General features: G+C 49.6%; 1 protein-coding gene across 6 annotated transcripts in view; it reads left to right on the top strand.

The window, feature by feature from the left end:
• Positions 1 to 24487, top strand: part of FSTL4 (follistatin like 4) — a 731471-nt gene that overhangs the window by 554917 nt on the left and 152067 nt on the right. The gene's annotated exons all lie outside the window — the stretch shown is intronic.

Raw genomic sequence — 24487 nt, 5'->3', positions numbered from 1 at the left:
TGGCTATTCGGGGTCTTTTGTGTTTCCTTACAAATTGTGAAATTTTTTGTTCTAGGTCTGTGAAAAATGTCAGTGGTAGTTTGATAGGGAATGCATTGAATCTGTAGATTGCTTTGAGTAGTATAGTCATTATCACAGTGTTGATTCTTCCAATCCAAGAACATGGTATATCTCTCCATCTATTTGTATCATCTTTAATTTCTTTCATCAGTGTCTTATAATTTTCTGCATACAGGTCTTTTGTCTCCTTAGATAGGTTTATTCCTAGGTATTTTATTCTTTCTGTTGCAATGGTAAATGGGAGTGTTTTCTTTATTTCATTTTGAGATTTTTCATCATTAGTGTATAGGAATGCTAGAGATTTCTGTGCATTAATCTTGTATCCTGATACTTTACCAAATTCATTGATTAGCTCTAGTAGTTTTCTGGTAGCATCTTTAGGATTCTCTATGTATAGTATCATGTCATCTGCAAACAGTGACAGCTTTACTTCTTCTCTTCCGATCTGGATTCCTTTTATTTCTTTTTCTTCTCTCGTTGTTGTGGCTAAAACTTCCAAAACTATGTTGAATAAAAGTGGTGAGAGTGGGCAACCTTGTCTTGTTCCTGATCTTAGTGGAAATGGTTTCAGTTTTTCACCACTGAGGACGATGTTGGCTGTGGGTTTGTCATATATGGCCTTCATTATGTTGAGGAATGTTCCCACTATGCCTACTTTCTGCAGGGTTTTTATCATAAATGGGTGTTGAATTTTGTCAAAAGCTTTCTCTGCATCTATTGAGATGATCACATGGTTTTTCTCCTTCAGTTTGTTAATATGGTGTATCACATTGATTGATTTGCGTATATTGAAGAATCCTTGCATTCCTGGAATAAACCCCACTTGATCATGGTGTATGATCCTTTTAATGTGCTGTTGGATTCTTTTTGCCAGTACTTTGTTGAGGATTTTTTCATCTGTGTTCATCAGTGATATTGGCCTGTAGTTTTCTTTCTTTGTGACATCTTTGTTTTGTTTAGGTATCAGGGTGATGGTGGCCTCGTAGAATGAGTTTGGGAATGTTCCTCCCTCTGCTATATTTTGGAAGAGTTTGAGAAGGATAGGTGTTAGTTCTCTTTAAAGGATTGATAGAATTAGCCTGTGAGGCCATCTGGTCCTGAGCTTTTGTTTGTTGGAAGATTTTTAATCACAGTTTCAATTTCAGTGCTTGTGATTGGTCTGTTCATATTTTCTATTTCTTCCTGGTTCAGTCTTGGAAGGTTGTGCGTTTCTAAGAATTTGTCTATTTTCCAGGTTGTCCATTTTATTGGCATAGAGTTGCTTGTAGTAATCTCTCCTGACCCTTTGTATTTCTGCAGTGTCAGTTGTTACTTCTCCTTTTTCATTTCTAATTCTATTGATTTGAGCCTTCTCCTTTTTTTTCTTGCTGAGTCTGACTAATGGTTTATCAATTTTGTTTATCTTCTCAAAGAACCAGCTTTTAGTTTTATTGATCTTTGCTATCATTTACTTCATTTCTTTTTCATTTATTTCTGATCTGATATTTATGATTTCTTTCCTTCAGCTAACTTTGGGGGGTTTTTGTTCTTCTTTCTCTAATTGCTTTAGGTGTAAAGTTAGGTTGTTTATTTGAGATGTTTCTTGTTTCTTAAGGTGGGATTGTATTGCTATGAACTTCCCTCTTAGAACCACTTTTGCCGCATCCCATAGGTTTTGAGTTGTCATGCTTTCATTGTTATTTGTTTCTAGGTGTTTTTTGATTTCCTCTTTGATTTCTTCAGTGATCTCTTGGTTATTAAGTAGTATATTGTTTAGCCTCCATGTGTTTGTATTTTTTACAGATACTTTCCTGTAATTGATATCTAGTCTCATAGCGTTGTGGTCAGAAAAGATACTTGGTACGATTTCAATTTTCTTAAATTTACCAAGGCTTGATTTGTGACCCAAGATATGATCTATCCTGGAGAATGTCCCATGAGCACTTGAGAAGAATGTGTATTCTGTTGTTTTTGTATGGAATGTCCTATAAATATCAATTAAGTCCATCTTGTTTAATGTATCATTTAAAGCTTGTGTTTCCTTATTTATTTTCATTTTGGATGATCTGTCCATTGGTGAAAGTGGGGTGTTAAAGTCCCCTACTATGAATGTGTTACTGTCGATTTCCCCTTTTATGGCTGTTAGTATTTGCCTTATGTATTGAGGTGCTCCTATGTTGGGTGCATAAATATTTACAATTGTTATATCTTCTTCTTGGATAGATCCCTTGATCATTATGTAGTGTCCTTCTTTGTCTCTTCTAATAGTCTTTATTTTAAAGTGTATTTTGTCTGATATGAGAATTGCTACTCCAGCTTACTATTTTTTTTAAATACTTACTTATTTATTTATTTTGGCTTCACCTGGGCTTAGTTGCAGCATGCTGGCTTTTCTTTGAAGTTGCAGCACGATGGCTTTTTCATTGCGGCATGCGGGATCTTATAAATTTTTTTATTTATTTATTTTTGGCTGTGTTCAGTCTTCGTCTCTGTGCAAGGACTTTCTCTAGTTGTGACAAGTGGGAGCCACTCTTCATCGCGGTGCGCGGGCCTCTCTTGTTGCGGAGCACAGGCTCCAGACATGCAGGCTCAGTAGTTGTGGCCCAGGGGCCCAGCTGCTCCATGGCATGTGGGATCTTCCCAGACCAGGGCTTGAACCCGTATCCCCTGCATTGGCAGGCAGATTCTCAAACACTGCGCCACCAGGGAAGTCCCCAGCTTTCTTTTGACTTCCATTTGCATGGAATATCTTTTTCCATCCCCTCAATTTCAGTCTGTATCTCTCCCTAGGTCTGAAGTGGGTCTCTTGTTGACACCATATATATGGGTCTTGTTTTTGTATCTATTCAGCCAGTCTGTCTTTTGGTTGAAGCATTTAATCCATTTACATTTAAGGTAATTATCGATACATATGTTCCTATTACCATTTTCTTAATTGTTTTGAGTTTGTTATTGTAGCTCTTTTCCTTCTGTTGTGTTTCTTGCCTAGAGAAGTTCCTTTAGCATTTGTTGTAAAGCTGGTTTGGTGGTGCTGAATTCTGTTAGCTTTTGCTTGTCTTTAATTTCTCCATCAAATCTGAATGAGATCCTTGCTGGGTAGAGTAATCTTGGTTGTAGGTTTTTTTCCTTCATCACTTTAAATATGTCCTGCCACTCCCTTCTGGCTTGCAGAGTTTCTGCTGAAAGATCAGCTGTTAACCTTATGGGGATTCTCTTGTTTGTTATTTGTTGTTTTTCCCTTGCTGCTCTTAATATTTTTTCTTTGTGTTTAATTTTTGACAGTTTGATTAATATGTGTCTTGGTGTGTTTCTCCTTGGATTTATCCTGTAAATAGGATGCTCTGTGCTCCTGGACTTGATTAACTATTTCCTTCCCCATTTTAGGGCAGTTTTCAAGTATAATCTCTTCAAATATTTTCTCAGTCCCTTTCTTTTTCTCTTCTTCTTCTGGCACCCCTATAATTAGAATGTTGGTGCATTTAACGTTGTCCCAGAGGTCTCTGAGACTGTCCTCAATTCTTTTCATCCATTTTTCTTTATTCTGTTCTGCAGTAGTTATTTCCAATATTTTATCTTCCAGGCCACTTATCCATTCTTCTGCCTCTGATATTCTGCTATTGATCCCTTCTAGAGAATTTTTAATTTCATTTATTGTGTTGTTCATCACTGTTTGTTTACTCTTTAGTTTTTCTAGTTCCTTGTTAAACGTTTCTTGTATTTTCTCCATTCTATTTCCAAAATTTTGGATCATCTTTACTATCATTATTCTGAATTCTTTTTCAGGTAGACTGCCAAATTCCTCTTCATTCTTAGGTCTGGTGGGTTTTTCTTGCTCCTTCATCTGCTGTGTGTTCTTCTGTCTTCTCATTTTGCTTAACTTACTGTGTTTGGGGTGTCCTTTTCTCAGGCTGCAGGTTCGTAGTTCCCGTTGTTTTTGGTGTCTGTCCCCAGTGGCTAAGGTTGATTCAGTGGTTTGTGTAGGCTTCCTGGTGGAGGGAGCTAGTATCTGTGTTCTGGTGGATGAGGCTGGATCTTGTCTTTCTGGTGGGCAGGTCCATGTCTGGTGGTGTGTTTTGGGGTGTCTGTGGCCTTATTATGATTTTAGGCAGCCTCTCTGCTAATGGATGGGGTTGTGTTCCTGTCTTGCTAGTTATTTGGCATAGGGTGTCCAGCACTGTACTTTGCTGGTCGTTGGGTGGAGCTGGGTCTTGGCGTTGAGATGGAGATCTCTGGGAGATTTTCGCTGTTTGATATTACGTGGAACTGAGAGGTCTCTTGTGGACCAGTGTCCTGAACTTGGCTCTCCCACCTCAGAGGCACAGCCCTGATGCCTGGCTGGAGCACCAAGAGCCTGTCATCCACACGGCTCAGAATAAAAGGGAGAAAAGGGAGGAAGGAAGGAAGGAAGGGAGGGAGGGAAGAAGGAAGGAAGGAAGGAAGGGGAAGGAAGGAAGAAAGAAAGAAAGAAGAAAGAAAGAAAAAAAGTAAAATAAAATAAAGGTATTAAAATAAAAAATAATTATTAAAAAAAATTTTAAGTAATTAAAAAAAAGAAAGAGCAACCAAACCGAAAAACAAATCCACCAATGATAACAAGCGCTAAAAACTATACTAAAAAAAAAAAAAGGACAGAACCCTAGGACAAATGGTAAAAGCAAAGCTAGCTATACAGACAAAATCACACACAGAAGCATACACATACACACTCACAAAAAGAGAAAAAGGGAAATACATATATATATATATATATATATATCATTGCTCCCAAAGTCCACCTCCTCAATTTGGTATGATTCATTGTCTATCCAGGTATTCCACAGATGCAGGGTGCATCAAGTTGACTGTGGAGATTTAATCCGCTGCTCCTGAGGCTGCTGGGAGAAATTTCCCTTTCTCTTCTTTGTTCGCACAGCTCCCGAGGTTCAGCTTTGGATTTGGACCCGCCTCTGTGTGTAGGTCGCCTAAGGGCGTCTGTTCTTCGCTCAGACAGGACGAGGTTAAAGGAGCAGCTGATTCAGGGGCTCTGGCTCACTCAGGCCGGGGGGAGGGAGGGGTACGGATGCAGGGCGAGCCTGCAGGGGCAGAGGCTGGCGGAACGTTGCACCAGCCTGTGGCGCACCGTGCCTTCTCCCGGGGAAGTTGTCCCTGGCTGCACAGGCTCCTGGGAGGGGACGTGTGGATAGTGACCTGTGCTCGCACACAGGCTTCTTGGTGGCGACAGCAGCAGCCATGGTGTCTCATGCCCGTCTCTGGGGTCCGCGCTGATAGCCGCAGCTCGCGCCAGTCTCTGGAGCTCCTTTAAGCAGCTCTTAATCCCCTCTCCTCACGCACCAGGAAACAAAAGAGGCAAGAAAAAGTCTCTTGCCTCTTCGGCAGCTCCAGACCTTTTCCCGGACTCCCTCCCGGCTAGCCGTGGCGCACTAGCCCCCTTCTTTCTGTGTTCATGCCTCCAACCCCAGTCCTCTCCCTGCGATCCGACCTCCGAAGCCCGAGCCTCAGCTCCCAGCCCCGCCCACCCCGGCGGGTGAGCCGACAAGCCTCTCGGGCTGGTGAGTGCTGGTCAGCACCGATCCTCTGTGCGGGAATCTCTCCGCTTTGCCCGCTGCACCCCTGTTGCTGCGCTCTCCTCCGTGGCTCCGAAGCTCCCCCCTCCGCCACCTGCAGTCTCCGCCCGCGAAGGGGCTTCCTAGTGTGTGGAAACCTTTCCTCCTTCACGGCTGCCTCCCACTGGTGCAGGTTCCGTCCCTATTCTCGTCTCTGTTTTTTCTTTTTTCTTTTTCCGTACCCAGGTACGTGGGGAGTTTCTTGCCTTTTGGGAGGTCTGAGGTCTTCTTCTAGCGTTCAGTAGGTGTTCTGTAGGAGCTGTTCCACGTGTAGATGTATTTCTGATGTATTTGTGGGGAGGAAGGTTAACTCCACGTCTTACTCTTCCACCATCTTGAGGCTCCTCCCCTCATCTCCTTTTAAAGACAGGTAAAGTGTGTACACAAATTAACTGCACAGGATTCTTTACAGTTCTCTTCTTAGTTGGAAAATATACCTTTGGCTCTGTCATCTGGGTCACAGGGAGAGAAGCACCCACCCGGAATACAAGCATGATTTCCCTGGGTGAGTGGCTTTTCTGATGAGCCTGTGCAGCTGGTCCAGAGGTGGGACTGGGCATGCCCATCCCAGCCCTGCACTCCTGAAAGGGCAGGCGGGAGGCTCTGGACCTTACCAGGAGGATGCTGCCCTGAGTTGAGCACCAGCGGCCTGCAGCCCCTCACCCCACGGCCCTGAGTGAGACCTGACCCGGCACAGGAGGGAAGGATGCAGCCCAGTCGTGCTGCTCATCTTTCCATGTCCTAGGGCTTGGCCTTCTGGAGAGCAGGGCCTGTGCCTTGTCCCCTCTCTGCTCCACTGCCTGGCCCAGAGCTGGCACACCTACACCCCAAGTGCAGCAAGGAGTCAGTGCATGTCTATTGAATGCATGCAGACAGAACCTAAGAGCTGTTCAGGGCTGGCTGTGCTCTTTCCCCACACCCACACCCCTCCCTCCTCCCCAGCTAGACAGCTTCACTGGCGAGGATGGGCTGCCACCTGGATTTTTGGATTCAGAGCTCTTCACCCAGTGCCCCTTTGGCCTACATTCGTGCTGAGATGTAGAGTTACGGTAAGCCCGGTGGAAATTCATGTGGTCATGAATTCAGATCGGGGGTGAGTGATGAGGTTGCCCACCTGCCAAGCCAGATGTCCAAAATGGTTGTAAATTATCTCCCACTGTGGAGTGAACTGCCCTCTGCTCCCCTGGTGTAAATTATCTGAATGTCATGTTGCTTAGGACCGATTAGTCCATCCCCAGGGATGGACCATCCCGCATCGGCGTGGTGGGTGCTAGAAGTGCAGAGAGGGCTCACAGCCTTCCCGCCCCTGCGGCTGCCACTGTGGCACATCAGGCTATCTGCTTGGCAGGCGTGCACCACCCACTGGAAAACGAGTGAATGCTGGACGTCAGGTGCAGGGTCTGGACCTTGGTTGCCACAGAAAAGGGGAGGGGAGCTTGCCAGGGACAGCTTTCCAGGAGGAGACTTGAGCTGTGCCCAGCAGGGCAGGCCAGGGCCTTGGCAGGAGGAGCGTAGGAAGAGAAGGATGCAGCTGGGCCCGCTGGGCCGTCGTCATGGAAAGCACGTCGCACACATTTGGACCATGAGGTGAGGATGCAGAAGGGTTCATCTCGATCCCCTCTGAGCAGGGGACCCTTGATGCCCATTTCTGGGCCACATGAGCCAAACAGCAGGGCCATGGAGGTCAGTCCTAGCTGGGCCTGAGTCCTCATTTCAGTCCTCACCAACATGGGAGCCAGTTCTTTGAGAGGTTTCCCAGGCCTTCCCCAAGCCCTGTGCGCTCAGGGCGCTCACTGAGAATAGCCTGACTCCGCATCAATACCTCTGAGTCAAGAGCCGCCCACTGCCGGCCGGGCTCGTGACGTGAGCCAGAGCTCCACAGGAGGGTGCCTCGGAGCCTTGCCCACAGAGCCCATGAGGGGTTGTCCTAGCTGCTGGGCTGAGGTTGGAGCAGAGTGCAGGGGTGAGTCCGGGACACCCAGACAGTGGGGATCCCCTCACCTCAGCCTCTTCCATTCCTTCTCCTAAGGCTCCTCTGCAAACCCCACCCCACTCCCACCCCCTCTGCAGAGACCCAGGCCTGAGACCCTAACAAGGAACACCTCCAGGGAAGGTGGGCATCCCGGCGCTCAGGCTGGTGTGTGGGCCGGAGCCATGCCTGCAGGCAGAACCTGAGGGACCAGGCAGGCGGCTGCTACTCCACATCACAGACCCCCTCCTGTGAAGCCCCCCTCCCAGTCTGTGTACCCAGGCCGGTGCCTGACCAAGGCCAAAGACCCTACCCAAGGCAGCTGATGTTGAGAGCCATCAGGTTGCCTCTTTTAAATAAGCATATTGCAGTATAACACATACAGGAAATGAATAAATCAGAAGTGTACAGCTCAGTGAATTTTCACAAAGAACACATCTCCTGACCAGCACCCGGAAGCGCCCCACACTATGCTCCATTCAAGTCCCCGTCCAAGTGTCACCCTATTCAGGTTGCCTTTTGAAAGAGGAAAAGATGACAAACCAGATCAGTGACAAAAGCCAACACTGTCACTTAGAGGAGGCCCCAGGAAGAGAGGGTATACTGAGAAAGAAAACACAGGCCAGAGGGTTAAGAAAAGCTTCATGTGAGTGTGGAAGAAAATGATACAGTGAGTTTGGCAGGCACAGGCCGACTGTGACGTGTCATTGCACTTAGAACACAAAACAACGGCCTAGGAATTTACTAGTATGGGTTACAATATCAGCTCTAAACTCGGGCCCTTTCTAGGCCCTACACCCAAAGGAGGAGAGACTATTGAAGGGAAGCAGTAAAAATTATTAGTGGAGTAGAAAATAGAGATCTGTTGGCTCTTCCTGCCACTGCTGATGCCCTGGGACCTGGGTGGGGCCTGGACCTTCTAATGACCCAGAGGTCCGACACAGGGCATTGAAGGCCCCTCCCAGGTCAGGCCGGGTCCAGTTCACTCCACCCTTCCCAAGAGCAGCTCTGAGCTAAGGCTGCTGGCAGAAAAAGGCCAGACCTGTCAGTGTGTTGGTGATAGTAAGATTTGCCCAGGAAGAGGCCCTCACGTCTGGGCAAGGTTTCTACATCCTCCTCATGCTACAGAAAATCCCATTCTCTCTCCATCACAGTCTCCTTCATCCTTCCCCACAGGTTTATTTATGTCTCGTGGGGTTTCTTTACAAGAAAGAAGGATGAAGGCTGGGGCAGGAAAGGCTCCCAAGGGTGTGGGCACAGAATGCCAGGCAGGCAATAGCCCAGCTCCATCACCAACACCCTGGGCCCCAAGACAGACCCCTTAGTGTTCCTTGGCCTCGGTTTCCATGTCAATACAATGAGGAGTCTGGACCTTTACCTTCTGCTCTTAGGATGTGCGGCCTATGATTTGTGCTGGGCAGCCTGTGTAGGGGTCTCTAAAAGGCGAACAGGGCTGGGGGACGTGGCTGGGGCTGAGTCGCTGGTACAGGATCAGTGTCACTGGGCTGTGCCCCTGAATCTGCAGCTGTGTGTGTGCATGTGTGTCTGTCTACACGTATAAGGACTTTTTATCCAGTGTCCTCTGTGCACCTGGCCCTGGGTGGCATGCTGAGGGCCTGCAAAAAAAAAATGAAAGAGCGTCTCATCCCCACGCCCTTGAAAATCTCACCAGGACACTATACTCATTAAACAGCACCATTAGCGGGAAAAACACAAATCAAGGCAAGAGTAGGATAAGCTTATTTGATCGATGGCTCCCATTTTTACTAGGGGCCATTAGCATCATGAAGTGGTGGGTTTTGAGCCTCACCAGGTGGTTTCTCAGATTTGCCCTTCTCCATGGAAAGTTCTTTATGAAATTTTTACCCACCTTTTTCAAAGCCCAACTCAAAAGAAGGCAGGTGAGCATCCCCTGAGGCTGAGGCACAGCACGCTAGTCCTGTGTCACATGCAGGCTGCACCCCATCCACAGGGATGCACACAGGGCACCTGCCGCAGCTTCAGGTGTGAAGAGCATCGAGCTGTGGGGCACTGGCCCCCCTTGGTCCACCCCCAGGTGTGCTCCGGGCTGTATACATCGTCCTTGGGAGAATCCTGGAGGGTCCCTGTCACGCCCATCTCCTGTGGGTGCTGAGCCCTCTTAAAACTCCTGAATCCAGTTTCGTCCCAGACAAGGCAACGAGGAGGCCATTCTTGGGATGGGAGACCTTATGATGAAGGCAAGCAAGGAGCAGGCCAAGCAGTTTCCCAGCGTGTGAATCTAATGAGAGTCAGCGCATCAGCAAATCCCACAGCAGTGTTTGGGAAGCGAACAGAGCAGACGGTAATGTGGCTGAGGTGTGTCTGGAATAACTCAATTTGCTGGTGGGGAGGGGCTTTCTGAGCAGCAGAGGAGCCGTACCCCGGACTCCTCTTCAGTCCCACTGCCCCCCTCCTTCACTGTCGGCCCCCGGCTCCTCGTTGCCAGGCTCTGGGTCTGGACATGGAACCAGGACCGCTGTGGCCAGCCCGTCAGCTCAGACACATCCAGCCTGGAGCTGACTCTCATGGAGACAAGAGTTTCTGGGGCTCTCTCCGCAGGCTGCCTGCATTTTGATAGGTTTCCAGTGTGGATCATCCCCAGAACAGAGGTGTAGATGCATAGAGGGAGAGCCTTCTATTTCTCCTCTAGAGGGAGAGCCTTCTATTTCTCCTCCGGCAAGCACTGGAAATACTCCAAAGCTATCCCCGAAAAGCTGTTGCTCTCTCTCAGAGTTGTTATGGAGTTTTGTTTTCCTTTGTTTTGACCTGGGATTTACTGTCAATCATACAAGTCACAGAGAGGTTCAGATAAATCTTCAAACCTCAAGAAACTTCTCCAAGTCGTCTCGGGTCTAAAAACCTCTGTTGAGGTAATTCTCTCTGAAATGCCATTTCCTGGCAAGGCCACATAAAGACATGAATCCCCAGCTTAGAGCAGACCCTGGCTTCTGAGAACATTCTCAGGCAGTTTTCCTGTAATACTTTTCCTTCTAAAGTAAATGTCCCCACGAGCCCAGCTAAGCTTCTGCTGGAGGAAAGGGGGACCCCATCCCCGTCTGGGCAGTTCTCTCCTGGAGACCCTAGTTCAATGGCATTGAATTGCAGTCCACACACCCTGCATGCCAGAGAAGGAGCATCTCTGTTTGCTGTCTTAAAAGCCAGTGGCTCTCTGGCTTACTCAGAAGCTGAGGATTACTGCAACTGAGCCAACACCCCCAGACAACACGGAGGAGAGAAAAACACCACGGGCCACGCCAGGCGTGTGAGACATGGGCTCAGAATACGCCCCATCCCAGTCTCTTCACCTGTGGGCCCAGAGTGCACATTCCCTGCCCAGGGGGCATCCCAGAAGAAAAGAGCCAGGAAAGAGCCCAGTTCTGGAGAAAGGGGGAGGGAGGCAGGTCCCTGCCCCCTGGTGGTGCCCATGTGGGGCCCCTCGTCCCCAGCGGGGTGGGCACAGAGATGAAGCCCGGTCTTCGGAGGCTGCTGCGAGCCTCCTTCCTAGGGCCAGACAGCTCCACAGCCCAAGGTGTGGCCCTGCACCCTCTGCCTCCCTGTGCTTGGCATTTGCAGGCTGGGCTAGCACACAGGTACACGTGTACACGGCATAGCCATGGGGCTGCACGCACACACTCAGGTACACTCCTGCACTGTTCCCACTGTCCTTTAAAATCCCAGAACCAAGGAGTGTCAAAAGAATTAAGACCACTACCTCACAGCCGTTAGGATGGCTACTAACAGTAAAACAGAAAATAATAAATGTTAGCAAGGATGTGGAGAAATTAGAACCCTTGGGAACTGGTAGTGGGAATGTCAAATGGTGCAGCTGCTGTGGAAAACAGTATGGAGGTCCCTCAAAAAATTTAAAATACAATTACCATATGATCCAGCAATTCTACTTCTGGAATCATATCCAAATTCCACTTCTGAGTGTTTATCCAAAAGAAGTGAAAGCGGGGTCTTGAAGAGACATTTATACACGCATGTTCATAGCAGCATTATTCGCAGTAGCTAAAACCGGGAAGCAAGTCACTATCCATCAACCAATGAATGGATAAGCAAAATGTGGTGTATATGTACAATGGAATATATTCAGCCTTAAAAAGGAAGGAAATTCTGACATGCTACAACATGGATGAATCTTGAGGACATTACGTGAAGTTAAAGAAGCCAGTCACAAAAAGACAAGTACTGTATGATTTCACTTATTTGAGATACTCAGAGGAGTCGAAGTCATAGAGACAGAAAAAAGAATGGTGGTTGCAGGGGCTGAGGGAGGAGGAATGAGGGACTGTTGTTTAATGGGAACAAAGTTTCAGTTTTACATATAGAAAGAGTTTTGGAGATGGGTGGTGGTGAGCGTCACACAATATTCTGAATATCACCGAGCTGTACACTTAAAAATGGTTAAAATGGTAAATTTTATACTATGTGTCTTACCACAATAAAAAAGTTGGGGGAAGAAGACAGTTTTTAGTTGTTCACATAGATGACTTGCCTTTAACCCTGTCAGACCCAAAGCGACCTTTTCACAGCAAGTATTCTGTAACATCCTTGTATTATCTTGAATGAATATGTGACTTAACCAAACCTGGGATATAAAGGAGAAATACAAGAAAAGTCATGGGCATACAACATGCCTTTCAGTATGTAACTGGACACCAGCTACACACACCAACTCACAGTGGTCAGACGTCAGCCCTGGCACGTGGATCCTGCGAACACCATGGCTGCAGATGGAGCCTGTGACAGGCGTGTTAGGTTGACAGTTTGAGTACTCAAGTGACATTGTGTGTGGAGGGGTGATTCTCCAAAATAGTGGACTATCTGTGATAAAGTTGTAAACCAAATTTACAACGTACAGCATAGGTGCCTCCTTGGAAAATCCTTGCCAAACCCTGGCGGGGGGGAAATACTTTTTGTGTAACACCATGTTAGGTGTTAGATCCTAGTAACCGGAGAATAGTAACTGGATCTTTCACTCCATGACTGTCCACTGTGACATTTGAAAACTTGTACAAGATGCCAGCCCAGCAAACGTTTGTTGGGCAGGACTGTGCTACAGAGAGCAGGATCCCTAAGGTCCCTGCCCCCCCCCATTAAGTGCTACTAGGGCCCCCACCAATCATTGTGATAACCAGAAACACCCACATGGAATTCCAAAATGCATCCTGGGAACAGCACCGTCCTTCTTGAGATCGTGTATAGAGTGCCTCTCCCGTGTTGTGACTCCACACAGAGCAAAGTGTTCACTTTGCCTGGATGTAAGCCTCACTCTGGCACCAGGAGCCCTTGTTCCCACCACTCACTGAGCCCACAGCAGCCTCAGACCCTACCACGTCTCTGGACGAGGTCCACCTCAGTTCAGTGGCCACTCAAAGACCACGGCATAGGGAAATGCAAATTAAAACTACAATGCGATATCATCTCACCCCGGTCAGAATGGCCATCATCAAAAAATCTACAAACAATAAATGCTGGAGAGGGTGTGGAGAAAAGGGAACCCTCTTGCACTGTTGGTGGGAATGTGAATTGATACAGCCACTATGGAGAACAGTATGGAGGTTCCTTAAAAAACTAAAAATAGAACTACCATACAACCCAGCAATCCCACTACTGGGCATATACCCTGAGAAAACCATAATTCAGAAAGAGTCATGTACCACAATGTTCATAGCAGCTCTATTTACAATAGCCAGGACATGGAACCAACCTAAGTGTCCATCAGCAGATGAATGGATAAAGAAGATGTGGCACATATATACAATGGAATATTACTCAGCCATAAAAAGAAACGAAATTGAGTTATGTGTAGTGAGGTGGATGGACCTAGAGTCTGTCATACAGAGTGAAGTAAGTCAGAAAGAGAAAAACAAATACCGTATGCTAACACATATATATGGAATCTAAAAAAAAAAATGGTCATGAAGAACCTAGGGGCAAGACGGGAATAAAGAAGCAGACCTACTAGAGAATGGACTTGAGGACATGGGGAGTGGGACGGGTAAGCTGGGACAAAGTGAGAGAGTGATAGTGTATATATGGACCTGTATACACTACCAAATGTAATATCAATAGCTAGTAGGAAGCAGCCACATAGCACAGGGAGATCAGCTCGGTGCTCTGTGACCACCTAGAGGGGTGGGATAGGGAGGGTGGGAGAGAGACGCAAGAGGGAGGGGATATGGGGATATATGTATATGTATAGCTGATTCACTTTGTTATAAAGCAGAAACTAAGACACCATTGTAAAGCAATTATACTCCAATAAAAATGTTAAAAAAAAAACAAAAACACGGTGGCTGAAAGCTCAAAGCAGTAACATTTTCTGGACAATCTGACCTCTGAGGAACTAAACTTTTGCAGCCTCAGTAGCAGGACCGTGCCCTTTGGCTAGGTGTTTGGGAAGCCTCCCAGCACTTCTCAGGAACAAAATTGATGGAATCACAGCAAGTGGGCTGGTGCCCACTCTCTTCCCCCTCAAGCACTCCAGCTTCCCCACTGCTGGCCATCCTCTGGTCCGGCACTACTGCTTCTCCTCTTAGTGTGGGTGAGGACATGTGGGGAGCAGGCAGGGTCCTGAGCTTCCAGGCCGGAAAGTAGGGGAGTGGAGTCTGTAAGGAGTCGGTGTCCTCCTTCTAGAAAGCATGACTCACTTGGTAGGGAACCTAGTTGTGTGAGGTTCACATGAACACAAGAGTAAAAGCTAAAGTTCTTAATGCCAGGAGGGCTTTAGCATTTATTCAAGTTTTCAAACATTACTCTTTCACTCTGGGGCCACCTGATAGATGTGCCAATCAACCATAAAAAGTGTATATGGATCCCTCTCCTAGGAATCCAACAAATTTTGCTTTCTCTAATAGGAATAGAAGAGAGGACTGTAAATGTCAAAGAGCAGATTGTATGGCAACATCAATTGAACCAGGCATTGATGAGCAAATGTACCGTTTGTCTAGCAAAGCTCTGGGTGGTTTTGTTAATTTAAATTACCTAATGCTGGGGTGAAAACTGAGATGAGGTTTTGTCCGCGAACTCAGGTGCAGGTGGAGGTGTTTACTTCCACCCAGCGTCTGAGCAGCCTTGATCGGCTCTGGTGCAGCAGCTGGGGAAGAAGGTGCGTGGTCTGCGTGGCATGTGTGTTGGGCCAAGCAGGGCAGGAGGCCACGTGGAGCCTTAGATGTGCAGATCCCGTTGTGGGCCCAAAGTGGGTCCTGAACCTTCAACCCAGAACATTCCAAAGAAGCTGGGATGACAAATAGCACAAGCCAGGGAAAAGAGCAGAGGACAGTGAGCAAGGACAGTTGGCCAGCCTGAGGCTAGGCCCTCTTTGGGGTCTGGGCCAATGAAGGGCTGCTAATGAATAAGTGGTGGCCCTGCCGTTGGTTCTGGGGTTGAGACTAGTGCGTGAGGAGGGGAGCCAGCTGGAGCCCAGAGTGATGGTATGGTGGGAGGCTGGCCGAGCACCCCGAACCAAGGGCAGGCAGCAACTCGCCGGCACCCTCGTGGCCCGTGACAGCGTCCACTGCAGTCCCCGCGGCCGGTTCTCTAGGAGACTGATGACACTCACACAGGAGATGCAAAGGCGTTGGAGCACGGTCTCGGAGGAGACGGGCAGAGACGAAGACAGGATGAGAGTGTGTGGCTTGGAGCAGACAGAGCACCTCCTTAGAGCCGGGCCTTGGGAGAAAAGTCAGATCTGAAGAGAGGGCCTTCCAGGAAGGGGCACCTGGAAGCAAATCTGCAGGCCGCTTTCTGGCAGGTAGTGGGAGTAGCCAGGAATCGCAGCTCAGGCCATGGCGCAAACACCTCCCCAGGGGGCCTGAGTGTGGCAGTAGTGACCCATCTGCTCAGAAGTTACGGGCCCCAGGGGACAGCCAGCAGAGAGTCACCAGGTGGAGTGACTTTGAGTACAACTGTTTGTGTCTGTTTGGGGATTGTGAGGAGGCCATATCGTGTGTGCTTAACAAGCGCCAGGAATCTTCAGAATTTTGTGGCTTGGTCAACACCATCAGTGAAAGTACATCGTATTAGTGAAAACATATCCTAAAGATAAACCCATTGGTTTTGGCATTTATTGTTAATTGAATTGTCCCAGAAATGGCAGCAGAAAGATTGTTAACATTCATGCATTTACATCAAGTTAAACATCTGTTCCTCTTAAACTAAACTCCAGTAAAGTTATGGCAGCTCATAAATTAGACCAGGAAGTAAAATGCTTCTTGCTCTTTGCACAGCTTAGCGGTTTCAAAATAGACTTCCGAATGACACATTGCAATGGAGGCCCATGTAACACAACCATGTTCAGCTGTGATGTTGGTGCCAGACGATTAAGCTGAGTTTTTGCTTTGGTGGTGAAGATCCCAGCTTTGCCTGCAGCAGTGACATTACTTATCAGGCCATCTGGGGACAATGTGAGAACCTGCTGGTGTTTGGGTGGGGCTCGGGGCAGAGCCTACCCATGAGTGGACCCAACAGCCGCCAAGAGGTTGTGGCCACATCCAGTCTCTCCCCTGGACCCTTCTGGGGGTTCTCCCAGGTGGGGGTCTCGATCTGACCCTAGGGGCTGGGCCACCCTGCCAAGTCGAGGAGGACTGGAGTTTAGAGGTTGTGACTCGAGGGCATGGCTGGCTGCTGTGTGGCTTCTGAAGGGATGGCCTGTGTGCGGCTCGGGAAGGGAGCTGCCCTCCCCCCACAAGTGGGCATCTCAGAGCACGACCCACCGGCCCCCACCCAGCGCTTCCTTCCTTCCCATCCTTCGGCTCCTTAGCTCACACCCATGCCCAAATGGGATGGCTTCTGCTAATGGCAGAGGAGTTCTTCATGATATCAAGTAACCTCTGTCCTGCAGTCCCCTCTCTCATAAATATGGGGGTTGCAGGGGACTTCTGAAGTGCAGGGCTGCCCTGGTGAGAGAAGAGCCAGCACCCTGGAGACCTCTGGGGGCTGGAGTCTTCACAGGGGCCTCAGGATCCCCCTTACCCCAACCCCCCAATTCTGCCTGTGTATAAAGCTCTCCCTGGGAGCTCAGAGGGTCCCCAGGGTCAGTTTGTGCTCAGTTACTTATTAGATCCCTGGTATGGGACCAGGCCTTTCCCGAAGTTGTGTGGTGGCCAAATTCCCCCTCAGACCTCCTCACCTGGGCTGCTGCTCCTAGCCTAGCCCCACTACCCCCCGCCTGGCCTTTTCACAGGGCTGTCCAGGGTGTCCTGACCAGCGGTGGCAGAACCAGAGGACAGACCCTCTCATCCTCCTCCTCTCCAGAGGCAGGTCCCAAAGAGCTGTGTGTGTCCCCACAGGGGCTCAGAGGAGACATCTTCCATGTGACCCAGTGTCCAGCAGGGCAGCCTCCCCTCTGTGGCTCACCACCACCACTCCCAGCCCGGCCATGCGCAACTCTGTGGGGCACTGTCGCACGTTTTGGGGTGACCCTACTAGCGAGGTAGGGCCCGTGCCCCCGGCAGTGAGCACAGCTACACGTACACACACTGCAGCTGCCCCACCACACGTGCATCTCACACCCCGCCCCAACCAGGAACTGATATGATGGGTGATGACACAGCCCCCAGCCCTCTCCGGAGTTCCAGACCTCAGTCACTGTGGCTCAGGGTGGCTGGGATTGTCCCCGCCTCAGGACAGGGCTGTAGCAGCTCTCCACCAAGATTCCACCTTTATCCAGTCAGCAGGCATTTAATGAGCACTTTCTGCAGGCAGGCACGTGGGCCAGGTGCTGGTGTCACACCTGCAACAAGGCAGGGCCCTGGCCTCCAGGGGCTCCCATCTGATGGGGCAGCCTGACACCAATAGTGTATGAATAACAGAGAGTGAAGCCTAGGGAAAGGGCAACGACAGAGAAGACGGCGGGCGGGGGGATGTCGGAGAGGGTGGCAGGCAGAGACAGCCCCTCCCCAGTCTCCTGCACCACCTCCCTTCCTGGTGCTACGGGTCTCCAGCCCACCCCGTCCCCTGCTCCAGGCGCCCCCGGAATCTGGGACCTGGGCCTGTCCGGGACCTCGACCACATGGCCTGTCTCCCTCTCAGTTAGAATCTGAGCGTCCCTCTGCCTGGCTGTTGCCTCCCACCTTGCCCACCCCGTGCAACCCCCCTTTCCTCAACTCTGGAGCCACCAGCCCCTCCCACACTGGGGACCGGAAGCTTTGCCTGCCACAGAGTGAAGACCGTCCCTTTGAGGCCCAGGCTGGCAGGGGCGCATGTGGCTCATAGAATATTCTCAGTGTCTCTCTTGCTTCCCTTTGTTTTGCAATAGAAAGCATGCCTTTGATAGACGTTTACTTCCAGAAGCTGCTACCTGCTTCCTATCTCTCTTTGCTCAAAAAATTAAATGCAGATGTGCCTGTGCTCCTGCTATAATAATCTCCCTCGGAGTGGAAGGACTGTGGCTGGAATGGGAGAACATTAGAATCTTCAAAGAGGGACAATTATTGAGGGAACTAGATTAATGAGGTGTCATAACAACTTAGCCAGATCTGCGGCTGACCTTTCTCGTGGAGAACGGGCTTGATAAATGTAGTTCATTACCAAGTTCTGACATGAAAATAGGATCACACTCTGGGCTCCTCAGCAGGCTGATCAATATTTTATCTGCCAAAACAGGCCCAGTCTGTGAGCAGGAGGGGCCCCGCGCACACATGCTGGCAGGAAGCCCGAGGCCAGTGCTGGGGGCTGGCCAAGAGGGGCCAGCGCTGCGGCACAGGGGGCACCCCAGCCAGCGGAGGATGGCTGGGCCCTTCCAAGGGCCTGTTGGGGATTCTCATCACTGCCAGGCTGGCCGGGACACAAGCCTCCCTCCCTGAAAGGCCCTAGAGCAGAAATGTTCATGGGGAGGGGAAGGGAGTGAAGATGTCTTCACTGATTTTGTGGCCACCTGTGCCAGGCGCTGGGCATCAGTGAAGGGGACAAAGACAAATGCACCAGGCCCCGGCTCACATAGGGCATTGGGCCCATTTCATGCAGAGAAGCCCTCGGGGCTGGCTGACCACTCAGACATGGCAAAGTCTGTTTATATTTAGTTTTACGTAAAAGGACCCTGTAAGGTGGTCAAGGGCTGCTATTGCCCCCATTCTAAGGTAGGAAGTGGATGCAAGAAGGGCAGGGGTGGATGCCTTTCCAAGGGTCCCACAGCTGCTCAAAAACAGAACGAGATGGTCTCCTGCCTCCCCGTCTAGTGCTCCATCCAGCCTTGCAACAACTGTCATTAGTGGAGTTGGTGTCAGGTGTGGCAGCCTATGATGAAGCCTGTCTCTACCTGAGGACCCCAGCTAAGGTTGTTACACAGTGGTCCTGTCACCCTAGCTTCTTGAGGAGAGAGTCTGCCTAGAGCCGCAGGACTCAACCACATTCACAAGCATTTAACACTGTCACACTGTGTGTGTGACTCTCCAGGCCAGTCCCACCAGCTTGGAACTTGCAGTCCCACAGAGGGATGTAGCCGACGCTGATAACACCCCATCCAGATTACCGCAGTCAACCCAGAGGTTCCGTGCAGCTTTGGGTGATCAGTCCCCATGACACTTGTAAATAGCTTCCAACCTCATCTTCAGCCTGAGGGCACTTTCTGGCCTCAAGCATGAGCTGAGTCCACATTTGGGGAGTCCAGAAGTGCTGGATTGGGGTGGGGTTAATGCCCCCAGGAGCAGCCCTCAGCCCAGAAGGGCCAGAAGTTGGTAGAAGAGCACCCTGCCCCCAGCACCTTGGTGGAGCAGCTCCGAGGTGTACTCAACACCGTCTCTGCAAGGTCCTGTGGACTGAGCTCCGGTGGCCACTGTCTCTCCCTGTCCCCAGTCTCACTTCCTCCTTCCTCCCTGCACTTCTTGGGATCATCTCCAAATACACTGCTCACCCTCTATCCTCGTCACAGGGGCTGCTAAGCAGGAGGCCAAACTAAGACAGAGGACAAGCCTCACACACACACAAAAACAGTCCATATGTACGGGGCAGAGAGTAAGAAGATGGATAGACGACAGTGGTTCTGTATGTGCGCAGGAGGGGGCTGAGCTGGGCCCCAGAGAAAGGGGAAAGAGAGGAGAGGAGAAAGCACGCAAGAAGGCACCCAGCAGGCCAACATCGGCTGTAGTCAGGCACAGTGAGTTTATGGGTCTGGAGGGGTCTTCGCTGGGACTCTCCAAACCTCACTAAAAGCCTAAGTCACCAAAGAGACCCCAAAATCCCCATATTATAATGACACAAATTTTTCTTTTCCTTGAAAACACCAAGACACAGAGGAAACACTTAAATGACTTTCCAAGCATGTACAAATTATGTTAGTCTGCCTACTCATGAAGCAGGTCCCCTAAGGTCCCAGCTGGGCAGCTCCAGATGAGCTCATTCAAGGCACAGACCTCAACATCATATACAAATGTCCTCCTCTCCAGAGTCCTCTCTGGAAGTCCCACCCGCCCTGGATCAATAGTGAGGAAGTTGACCATACTGCAGGCTAGGCCACAGAAGCCCAGGCTCAGGGCTCCCAGGACAGGCTGGGCAAGGCCATTCTCACCATCATCACAGTCAGCCCCCACGGGGGCACCAGGGAGGGGTGTTGTGGTCCCCAAGCCTCTGCTGTATCCCCTCCAGGGACCTGCCCTCCAAAGGGGCAGGGTCCGTCCCTGGGACCCAGGCCCACCCCAGACATGTGGGGCACAGAGAATTATGAAGTGGTGCTAGTTTAGATTGGGTGATGTTTCTGCAGTGGCCAATATACAGTGAAGAGTAAGCCAGGCAGAGGTTTGGGTAAAGAACATTGGAGGAATATCCCGTTGTATATATGTACCACATCTTCTTTATCCATTCGTCTGTCGATGGGCATTTAGGTTGCTTCCATGACCTGGCTATTGTAAATAGTGCTGCAATGAACATTGGGGTGCATGTGTCTTTTTGAATTATGATTTTCTCTGGGTATATGCCCAGTAATGAGATTGCTGGGTCATATGGTAATTCTATATTTCATTTTTTAAGGAACAACAATACTGTTCTCCATAGTGGCTGTACCAATTTACATTCCCACCAACAGTGCAAGTGGGTTCCCTTTTCTCCACACCCTCTCCAGCATTTATTGTTTGTAGATTTTCTGAGACATGGATGGATCTAGAGACAGTCATACAGAGTGAAGTAAGTCAGAAAGAGAAAAGAAATATCGTATATTAACACATATATGGGGAACCTAGAAAAATGGGGGTTTTTTTGTGAACTGGTTTGCAAGGCAGAAATAGAGACACAGATGTAGAGAACAAACTTATGGACACCAAGGAGGGAAAGCGGTGGTGGGGTGGTGGTGGGATGAATTGGGCGATTGGGATTGACATGTATACACTGATGTGTATAAAATAGATAACTAATAAAAACCTGCTATATAAAGAAAAATAAAAGAACATTGGAGGGAGCAGTAAGCACCAACCCCAAGCAGCACATTTGTGTGGCAGGTGCTATTAAGATTCTTTCTCCCTCCACACCCCTACCTCTTCAAGTCCCCTGTGGACTTGCTGGGTAGGCGGGCAGCGATGACCCGCATGATACTGAGAAAGACCCAACCCTTGGGTATTGAAGCTCTTGCCCAAATTGAGTAAGGGAAGAGGAAGATCTGAAAACAGAGGCTCTGTGGGCCTGGCCTCGAGCCCTGTGCAACACACAAGGCCAGCCAGGGCTCCACTAGTTTGGCTCACAGTCAGGGTCACCTGTGCAGAGGGCCTGGCTTCACCTCTGGCCAGCCTCTGGGAAGGATTATGGGTAACTTATTTTCTTTCTTTATACTCATCTGCACTTTCCAAGTGTTTTGTTGTTGTTGTTTTGATGGACATGTGTTTCTTTTTTGTTGTTGTTTTGATGGACGTGTGTTGTTTTGATGGACGTGTGTTTCTTTTACAATAAGACAAAGGTTTAAAACTAGCAGCAGGGTGGGAACATTTAGCTAAAGACCAGCTCTGGCAGATTCACAGATGCCCACGCTCCACCTCGGTGAGCTGTTCCATCTGACCCCGCAGTGTGACCAGGGGGGTTGTGAATGAAAAAAATAAACCTGGGACTTGGTAAACTCATCCTGGAAACCAAAAGGGAAGGCTTTTGAGAGGGTAGTCCTTGCTGGAGATGAAGCATCAGAAGTCTTGAAAGAGGTTGAATTTTGGAATCTAAAGTGACACCATTAGGGTGTCTTTCCTCTGATGCTCATGGTCCCCCAGAGCTATAGGGATATTAGAGGAGCTCAGGAACATTGGGCCAATGATTTAATTATTCCAGGTTGAAATTCATGTAAAGTGCAAGTGCTCCTCGGATAAAGAAGGATTTCAAATCGTCTTCCAGGAGCAGCTCAGTTTATCTCAGGACCCCCATGCCCAGCAGCAACCAGGCACAGTGAGGCCCTCAGGAAAGGAAAGAAGGACACGGGAAGTTTGGCAAAGTGTGATCTGCAGGTCTTGGCATCCTACGCCAGCTCCACACTTCCCTCCAGCCTTGTCTGTGCTCCCATCCCTGCCTCACTCCGGCTCAGCCACACCAGCTTCCTCTGGGCTCCGGACACACTGTGCCGCCAGCTCCTGCACCTGCAATCCCTGTGACCTGGCATTCCCTTCCCTCTGCCTCCTTTGCCCACAGATCCCTCATCCTGCAGGTCCCGTCCTCAGGGAGACTTCCTTCACCCCGGCCTCATTAGCTCTCCCTCCACGGGCACCCTTGATGCCCAGGATGGGAAGCTCCATCGTATCCTCAAAGTGCCGCCCCGCATCGGGCACAGGTTGTGAGTAAATGCTGGTAAAAGGATGGGAAGGGCATGGCTGGCATGAGCCCTAGCAGGAGGCCAGACCAGGGGCTCAGGGAGCTGGCCCTGGAGACTGGGGGCAGCCACCTCTTTCCCCCAAGTTGATTTCTAGACATGTACATACCTTCCTCACCAGAGTCATGTGCTGGGCAGCTGCCAGGGTGGAGAAGCCACTGTGAACTGACAGTGAACTGTAGGGATGTGATAAGAGGGCAAGAGCCTGGGGAGGTTGCTGCAGCCCATCTGACAGAACCCACCTTGAAGGTTTCCCTGGCCTGCCAGAGTGGGAGGTGCTGTCTAGCTTCGGACCCCTGGCCTAGGGCAGCAGGGAGCTCAGAGGAGATCTGTGCCCCACCAGGGTCTGTGAGGAAAATTGCAGGGTTGGGAGGACCTGCAAGGATGAGACATCTCTGCCCATCTGACCTGGCCTGGCCTATCCTTCAGGTGGCCGTGCTGTAGTGTGTTTTTTTAGGAGGCTAACTGTACGCTAGCATTTCTGAGTCGAGCCTCCTATCAACCCCATATCCATCCGCCGTGTGCACTAGCTTCCCAGCATCTGGGCATGAATGCCTGTCCCCAGGAAAGCCTGACAGGCCCTCCAGTTCAGGTCCCTGCAGATCCCCCCATAGAGACTTCCACTTCCATCTCCACCAACGCTTCTCTCTCCACTCAGATACCACATCCAGCTTCCATCCATTTGCCAGGACTAGTTTCACCCTCTTGGAGGCTGGAGGCCAGGATTCGGGCAAAGCTCTTCCTCTACTTTCCCCAGACTGACCTTTGTCCAGGCTCAGGAAGCAGAGCCCAGCAGGCCGCCACGTCTTCCCCTGGGCGGGAGTGTGTGGTCGTGGGACAAGGCCACAATTTTCAACACCGTACAGACTTGAGAATTGGGTTTGCCAACCGGGGGCCCTACGAGCTCCCAGGAATGGATACCCTACAAGGCCAAAGAGGGGTGGGTGAGTTGTTCTTGTCAGAGCATAGAAACTCCCAGAGAGCAAATAGATTTGATTATATTGAGCACAGCAATTGATTTTTTTCTAAATAAACATGCAGGAGGAGATGGTAACAGGCATCTGTTTCTGACAAGAATCAATTGACCCAAATTGGAAGAAAATCTAGAAACGCAAACAAGCACAAGAGAAAGTGATTGGACCATCCAGGCTTGTCTAGGGAGGCAGGGAAAGGAACAGGCAGACTTCCCCACCAGTACTCTCCCCACCAAGCAGCTCCCCTGTTTGTTTCTCTTCAGCAAATGTGGTTCCAATAATGACAAGGGGGAGAGTAGCTATCATTTTATGAGCCCTTACTTGGTGCCAAACCACTGCTGTGCCTTTTATGTGCGTATCTTATTTAACCCTCCTAACAGCCCTATGTGGGAGGCACTGCTCTCCCCACTTCACAGATGAAATCACTGAGGCACCTTGTGCAAGGTACACATTCAGGCAGCCACAGAGCTGGGACTCAAACCTGGTGGACTCCAGATCCAGTGCTCTCCAGCACCCCTGAGCTATCACCTGGTGCCCTAAACTGGCCTTGGAATTAAGGGGACGAGCCCCAGGCCCCAGACACTCCCTTCCCAGCAGGACACTGGCTTCACCCTGGACTGGGTGAGGAGGAGTGCACACCCATGCTCCAGGTCTCAGCAAAGCCATGTGCTGGAGTACATATTCCATCCCGGGAAGTGGGGCCAGAGAGGCTCTCCCGCTCGCTAACAACCCGGCAGCCCCCACTCACGGTGCAGCTCTGTGTGGGGAGCATCCTCATGGCCTGTTGCCAGCGAGATAAACTATGTCATGTCACAGTGCATCACAGGCCTCATTTGCCAAAACACTGTGTGGTTCGGATGCTGTGGACCAAGCATGGCCATGATAAAAGGCCTAAGAGCAATGGGCTGTGCGCTTTGGTTTTAATTTTGTAAAAGCTGCCTTTTGTGTCTTGGTCGTAAGCTTGTGTACTCATGTTCGGTTTTGAAGTAATCCAGCTCTGGGAGTGTACCTAATTAACTTAAGCAGGGTTTATTAGTCCTGTTAACTGGAACTCGCTAATCTATGAGACCAAGGATTACAAAGCAGCCTTTAAGGTAGGATTAAG

This window comes from Mesoplodon densirostris, chromosome 3 (genome assembly GCF_025265405.1).
Source record: "Mesoplodon densirostris isolate mMesDen1 chromosome 3, mMesDen1 primary haplotype, whole genome shotgun sequence".
Classification (NCBI taxonomy): domain Eukaryota; kingdom Metazoa; phylum Chordata; class Mammalia; order Artiodactyla; family Ziphiidae; genus Mesoplodon; species Mesoplodon densirostris.
This window is presented reverse-complemented; position numbering and strand designations above follow the sequence as displayed.